Source organism: Carcharhinus amblyrhynchos, chromosome 1 (assembly GCF_965287045.1).
Source record: "Carcharhinus amblyrhynchos chromosome 1, sCarAmb.v2.hapA, whole genome shotgun sequence".
Lineage (NCBI taxonomy): Eukaryota > Metazoa > Chordata > Chondrichthyes > Carcharhiniformes > Carcharhinidae > Carcharhinus > Carcharhinus amblyrhynchos.
In genome coordinates, this window is record NC_137324.1 from 38,918,780 (window position 1) to 38,926,796 (window position 8,017).

The following is an 8,017-nucleotide window of genomic DNA, read 5'->3' on the forward strand; positions in this document are numbered from 1 at the left end:
TACATTTCTCCAATTTTCAGGTGAGGAGGAATTTCTTCTCAGAGGGTAGTGAATCAATGGATTCCTTACTACAGAGGGCTGTACGGTACGTACAAGGCTGAGAAAGACAGATCTTTAATCAGTAAGGGAATTAAGAGTTATGGAGATAAGGTAAGAAAGTGAAGTTGAAGATTACCTTATCATTCTTGATCATGATCTCATTCAATAGCAGAGCAGATTCAATGGGTCAAATGGCCTGCTTCAGTCCCTATGTCTTATGTCTTTGCTCCCTTGTATATCCCAATTTCCAACAATCCACTATTATTAGCTGTTCCTTCAGCTAGCTAGACCTTGAGATCTGAAACTGCTTCTCCAAAGCTTTTCACCTCTCTCTCTTCTGCTATAAGACAGTTTTTAAAACCTGCTTATTTGATTAAGCAGCTACCGTAGCATCTTTTAAGTGGCTGGATGTCCAATTTAGCTTGATCTGCTGATATGAATTGCCTTAGTATGTTTTATTATGTTAAAGAAACTGTACAAATACAAGTTATTCTTATTAAATGGGTGGCACAGTGGTTAGTACTGCTGCTTCACAGCGCCAGGGACCCAGGTTCGATTCCTGGCTTGGGTTGCTCTCTGTGTGGAGTTTGCACATTCTCCCTGTGTCTGCATGGGTTTCCTCTGGGTGCTCCAGTTTCCTCCCACAATCCGAAAGACGTGCTGGTTAGTGCAATGACCCGAATAGGTGCTGGAGTGTAGCGACTAGGGGAATTTCACAATAACTTCATTGCAGTATTAATGTAAGCCTACTTGTGACAAATAAATTAACTTTAACTTTGGGCAGGATAAATTGGGATATTGTCTGTATTTGGTTCCTTTCAAGTTTGTGTTTGCCCTGTAGTCCCTAAGTATGTGACTTGGGACTTTATGATCTGGGCTTTTTTGGGATTGACTTTTAATTTGAGTTGTAAGGAGGGTCAGTAATTCATCTAGTAATTTTAAATGTTCCTCCTGGTATCTATCTGTAGGAGGAAATTGTCTAGATATTGCATTAGACATTCCAGTTATGAGAAACCTGCTAGCTCTTTGGCCAATCTTTGGTGGAAAATGGATGGGGAATTGTGAAATCCTTGGGGCAAGAAGGTCCATGTATATTCTTGCCCTTGGAATATAAAGGCAAGTTTGTACTGGCACTGCTGGTTTAAAGAGAAGGACTGTAATCCATTACTAATATCTAGAACAGTAAAATATTTCATCTGTGGGGCTTGCCTCATCATTCTCTTGAGTCTGATTGCTACTGTTGATGTTGTGAGTGGGGTCATTTTATTTAGCTCCCTATAATCGACTGTCAGTCTTCAAGAGCTATCCGGTTTTCTAACAGAAAAAATTGGTGAATTGTTTGTTCAACAAGTTCGTAATTACTTTTGCAGTCTCTCCCTCAGCTTGTTAGTTTACTTATTTATTTGTCACAACTAAGGTTTACATTAACATTGCAATGAAGTTACTGTGAAATTCCCCTAGTTGTCACAGTCCGGCACCTGTTCAGATCAATGCACCGAACCAGCTCATCTTTCAGACTGTTTGAGGAAACCCAAGCACCTGGAGAAAACCCATGTAGACATGGGGAGAATGTGCAGACTCCACACAGACAGTGACCCAAGCCAGGAATCAAACCCAAGCCCCTGGGGCTGTGAAGCTGCAGTGCTAACCACTGTGCCACCCAGAAAAATGTTTGTTTTGGAAAGCTGTACTGTTTTTGGGGTTTTCAACCAGGACCTTCCACAACCATCTCCCTGTCATGCTTTCACAGTCATGTTTATGCCCTGCAAATGCAAGTGTGTGTGTTGCAATAATATGCTGTGCTCCCAAGTTTGTTAAAATCTAACTGGTGATAACATTAGATCTGCTGGAATGTGACTAATGGTAACAAGCTGCAATGATCAGCTGGCCCAGTAAACCATGTAACCAATGACAGAATTATGTGACGATCAGCTGACCAGCTGATTCAGTATAAATTAGAACAGGTTAGGAATTTTGGGGAACTGGGAATGACCCAGAGTGAGGCCTCACGTGTTGGAGCGATGAAGTTTCTCTTTTAAACCTTTTCTTAGAGTTCCTTCTGGATCAACAAAGTTACAGGTCATATCTGCAGGTTTTGTCCATAATTTCCCAACTATACAAATCCTGTCTCTATATCTCTCCACAGTTATCCCAATCGGTGCTTCATTTGTCTGAGCCATCAGTCAGACACAACAGTTTGTCAGGTCAAATTATAAATTGCATTTATGCATGAAATTGGAGCCCAGAATATGTTCTGTATCTGGTACAGACTCACTAATATGGCTGGGTGATAACACACTGTATTCCCTATCCTAAATTCTAACGGGTCTGTCTCGGATCCCTCCAGTATATGTCCAATGAACCCACTTAACATGATGGTCCTCCTTGTGAGCCATGGTTTCTGTGGATGTATTCAAGGTTTGTGGGAGCCACCCCACTGTGTCCACCAGAATTCAACAGGGAGACCTCCTACCTCGCTGTTTCAGAGGGCCTGTCCACATTCCATCAGGCCTTGTTTGCAGAAGCTGTTTAGCTGTGTTTGATTTAGAATGTCCAATTTTATGTTGGGTCTAGTTGCTTAGGGTGTTGGCCACTAGGCCACATTGCATAAAGGAATTCTCCTTCATGTTTAAAAGCTTTTTTTATCGTCACAAGTAGGCTTACATTAACACTGCAATGAAGTTACTGTGAAATTCTCTGAGTCGCCACACTCCAACATCTGTTCAGGTCAATGCACCTAACCAACACGTTTTTCAGACTGTGGGAGAAAACCAGAGAACTTGGAGCAAACCCATGCAGACATGGGGAGAATGTGCAAACTCCACACAGTGACCCAAGCCAGGATTTGAACCCAGGTCCCTGGCACTGCGAGGTAGCAGTGCTAAGCACTATGCCACCATGCCTCAAGTTCTCTTGTTAATCACCCCTATGTTTCTTGACCTTCTGCTTGTGGGAACAATTCCTCCCCATTTATACTCTTCAGACCTCTCATGGCTTTGAACATGTCTAACAAATCTCCTCTCAACCTTCTCTTCTCCAAGGAGAACATTCCCAACTTCACCAATCTATTCACATAACTGTAGTCTCTCATCCTCAGAACTATTCTTGTAAATCTTTTCTGCACCCTTTCTAAAACCTTCACATCCTTCTGTTTGCTAAACCAGTGTTTTATGAAGGGTGACAACTTACTTGTTTTTGACCTCTGTGCCCCCTTTTTAAAATACAAGATTCAGTATAATTTATTAACTGCTTTTGTAACTTTTGGAGTGGCATGACAGCACAGTGGTTAGCACTACTGCCTCACAGCTCTAGCAGCCTGGGTTCAATCCCTGGCTTTGGTCACTGCCTGTGTGGAGTTTGCACATTCCCCCCATGTCTGTGTGGGTTTCGTCTGAGTGCTCTGGCTTCCTCCCAGTCTCCCTGAAGGATGTGCTGGTTAGGTGCATTGGAAAGCTAAATTCTCCCTCTGTGTGCCCAAACAGGCACCAGAATGTGGTGACTAGTAACTTCACTGCAGTGTTAATGTAAGCCTACTTGGGACTAATAAATAAACTTTAATTTCTAAACTTCTCCTGCCACCTTTAATGATTTTTGCGCATATGCACCCAGGTCCCCCCTGCTTCTGCATTTCCTGTATCTTTTATTTTGTGTCACATCACCTCATTTTTCTGATCAAAATATATTATTTCATACTTCGCGACATTAGATTTCATTTGCCAAGTGTTAAAGTTTAATTATTAATCATAAGTAGGCTTACATTAACCCTGCAAACGTTTCAAACACCACACGCTTGGAAATAAAATGCCTGCTGGCACTAATATTTTTCACTTACAAAACATAGTCTCAGTGACGTTTGGGGGAGTAAGATGATGGATTCCAAGAAAAATAACCTAATAGTCGGTTTAGAAATGATATGGACAATACATTTTCTGAGAGCTCCCACTACACTATTGGCCAGTCTCATCAACCAGGAAGTTGGCACTGAGTGTACTGTGAAAAAAGGAACACAGTGAGAACGTTAAACTTGTTCTTTCATTTAAAGTAAATTAATCCAAAGTAAATTGAATAATTGCAGCTTTCTGAATGTAATTGACCCCCATATGTCCATATAAGAGTGTTTGATAACAACTGGCCAGGCCACGTGAACCGCGATGACACAGACTGAAATGATACGTTGTAAGTTTCCCTTTCGATACGCAGTTTCTAAATATAAACCCGCTACAAGATAAGCGGCCAGCTTCCTGATTGTACTCAGTCAGTACTGTGAGTGTGAGAGAGAGGTCGGGACTGAAGCACTCGGAGCAGCCAGCCAGCCAGCACCGCGGATCCTCACCTTGTCACAGCGCAGAGACCCCCACCGCCACACAATGAAACCTCGCCTGGGATCCTCAGGAAAGTCCTCCGGCCCCCCGCGGCCCATGCCGGGTAAGTGTGCTGAGACCAGCAACCCTTCCCCCCCCCCCCGCCCCGCCAGTGTAAATACCCCCCCCCCCCGGGTCACCCCCTCCCAGTATATAGATCCTTGGGATCAGCTCCTCCCCGTGTAAATACCTCGGGGATTACACCCCCTAAATGTAAATACCCTGAGACCAGACCCCCAGTGTAAATAACCCTCAGACCAGACCCTCCCCCAGTATAAATTCCCCTGGGGACCATCGGCTCCCAATATAAATACCTCCGGGATTATACCCCCAATGTAAGTACCCCTGAAACTAGACTCCCTCCCCGATGGAAATACTCCCAGGAGTTAACCCCAAGTGGAAATACCCTCAGACCAGATCCTCCCCCAGTATAAATACCTCCAGGATTACCCCCTCCCTGTGTAAATACCTCCGGATTACACCCCCAGTGTAAATACCCCTGAGACCAGACTCCCTCCCCAGGGGTCAGCCCCACTCCGAGTAAATGGGATAAAGCAGTCAGCGCTGTTAGCGATGGTTGTGGGTTGAGCTGCTCCGGTGAGAGTTGGATACTGGGGCAAAGTAAGCGGCTGATAATGAAAGTAACCAGTGAAAGCGAATAAACAGTGAGGCCTTGTGTTTAAAAAAAATAGTGCCATCAGTTACTGGGGGTTAGTTAATTGTCTAGTCTTTAAAACAGTTGACTTTGGAGTGAAAATTGAAACATGTTTTGTCTTTTGTTGCTTTTAGACGGGAAGGTTGTGAAGGAGTGTGCCATGGAGCTGCGAGAGATTGGGGATGTGTATAACTTCCTCCAGCTCATGTTTAAAACGATCAAAATGTTTCAACAGTCCACATGAGCGGCCAGCAGAGCCAACTCCACACCAACCCAAGGTTACACCACCAAAAGGTTACACCAAAAATGGTTAAAAAAAACGGCTTTCCAGACTGAACTCTCCTCGCTTTCAGTTGTGAAGGATTGGCCTTTGAAAGAATTCAAGTTTGGGCATGTCGACATTCGATGGCGCCGTTTCTAAACAACGGCTGTGCTTGTCAGGTGTTAATATAAGTCTCGAAGATGATCCTGTTTCATGATCAGCTGAATATCTATTCTCGTGGGAGGATTAGACCGAAAGCGATACTTTTGGAGACCAAAGCAAAAGGTGCAAAGCATTGTAAAATGAAGGTTTATGTAGCATCGCATGTTTGTGAAATTCCAATCACCAAATGTTACATTGTAAACTCAAAACGCCTTTCCTGAGTTCAGTTGATTTCTCTGTGTAGGGAACAGTTTGTCTCTGAATAAACAGTGGTGAGATTTTTCTGATGAATAAGGCTGCAGTAGTAAAGAGTAAAACACAGTTATCTCTGTATTACAGATCCTCCATGGATTTTGAGCAATTCAAATTTCGCCAATATATTGTATAGTCGATAAATAGATGTTTGAATTTAAATTGGTACCAATACAGTACAGTACTAATGTGAAATGTTGCTTTAATGAGAGAGATGGATAACTATTTTGATTTTGTATGAAGTGAAAGTGGCTATTTATAAGGAAACCAATACTGTAAGCAAACTTCTAACGTTTCAAAGGATCAGCAGTAAAAAAAAACTTATTATTTCATTCTCTATTAATGCCAGGTTATCTTATGTATATATAACATATGCACCTAACCTGGCCTAATGTGGGTTTCCTCCGGGTGCTCCGGTTTCCTCCCACATTCTGAAAGATGTGCTGGTTAGCTGCATTGACCCGAACAGGTGCCAGACTCTGGCGACTAGAGGAATTTCACAGAAACTTTATTACAGTGTTAATGTAAGTCTTGTGACTAATAAATAAACTTGTACTTTAACAATTCTATTGTGAAGAATCCTTTCAATGATTCTGAGCTCTATGATATTGTAATTCTCTGCAATTTGCATTAAATGCTTTTAAATCTACAATCATTGTACAACTGCTGTGGTCTGATTTGTAATCTGTCTTTAGACCTTAGCCTCACTTGTACTGAAACTCTAGCTATGTTATCATTACTTCAACGCTCAAAGGGGACAAATGTAGACTTCCACTCAAAACAGATGGATGATGTCTGTGATGTCTCAGACAAGGAGCTCTCTGATCACTTCTTTGTATCGTTCGGTATTCACAGCTTTAGCTGTTTTAAACACTTAGTTCCTCTTCCCACAGTAAATTTTTTTTTAATAAAGGAGAAAACTGAAACTTGAGGAATAATTGTAGTGAGAGGCAGGTCAGAGCAGCGTAGCACCACTTTTCAGACTTTTGGAGTTGGAATGGTTTACAGAAAATGATCATGTATATCATGGCTGAACCAAAAACATGATAACCAAATAGCTTTTGGGCAGGAGAGACCCATTTCTTCAAACTTCCTACAAGGTCCTTTACCCAAGACCAGTGCAGTTGGACGTTGTAAGATTTGACCCAGGCATCACAGACAAGTCAAAAAGAGGAGTTGAAGTCATAGGTAACTTGGAAACAAAGAACAAAGAAAAGTACAGCACAGGAACAGGCCCTTCAGCCCTTCAAGCTTGTGCTGATCATGGCGCCTGCCTAAACTAAAACCATATGCATTTACGGAATGTGTATCCTTCCATTCCCATCCTGTTCATATATCCATCTAGTTGCCCATTAAATGATGCTATCACACCTGCTCCAACCACCTCCCCAGGTAACACATTCCAGACATTCACCACCCTCTGTGTAAAAAAATTTGCCTTGCACATCTCCTCTAATGTCCCTCCAAACACCTTAAACCTATGTCCCCTACTACTTGTCTTTTCTACCCTGCATCTGATGCAAAAGAGCACTATCTACTCTGTCTATGCCACTCATAATCTTGTAGACCTTTGATCAGCTCACCACTCAACCTCCATTGTTCCAGGAAGAGAGTGTGAGAGGAGTGGGGTCAGTAACGGTGAGAGAGTGTGAGAGGTACGGGGTCAGTAACAGTGAGAGAGTGTGAGAGGAGTGGGGTCAGTAACAGTGAGAGAGTGTGAGAGGTACGGGGTCAGTAACGGTGAGAGAGTGTGAGAGGAGTGGGGTCAGTAACGGTGAAAGAGTGTGAGAGGAGTGGGGTCAGTAACGGTGAGAGAGTGTGAGAGGAGTGGGGTCAGTAACGGTGAGAGAGTGTGAGAGGAGTGGGGTCAGTAACAGTGAGAGAGTGTGAGAGGTACGGCGTCAGTAACAGTGAGAGAGTGTGAGAGGAGTGGGGTCAGTAACAGTGAGAGAGTGTGAGAGGAGTGGGGTCAGTAACAGTGAGAGGGACAGGGTCATTAACAGTGTGAGAGGAGTGGGGTCAGTAACAGTGAGAGAGTGTGAGAGGAGTGGGGTCAGTAACAGTGAGAGAGTGTGAGAGGAGTGGGGTCAGTAACAGTGAGAGGGACAGGGTCATTAACAGTGTGAGAGGAGTGGGGTCAGTAACAGTGAGAGAGTGTGAGAGGAGTGGGGTCAGTAACAGTGAGAGAGTGTGAGAGGAGTGGGGTCAGTAACAGTGAGAGAGTGTGAGAGGAGTGGGGTCAGTAACGGTGAGAGAGTGTGAGAGGAGTGAGGTCATTAACAGTGA

General features: G+C 43.4%; 1 long non-coding RNA gene across 1 annotated transcript; it reads left to right on the forward strand.

Moving 5' to 3' along the window:
• The first annotated feature begins 4,194 nt into the window (after positions 1-4,194).
• Positions 4,195-6,383, forward strand: LOC145349183 (uncharacterized). Its single transcript, XR_013888065.1, has 2 exons — positions 4,195-4,464; positions 5,190-6,383. It is a non-coding gene; the product is annotated as an uncharacterized LOC145349183 (long non-coding RNA).
• The last annotated feature ends 1,634 nt before the right edge of the window (positions 6,384-8,017 follow it).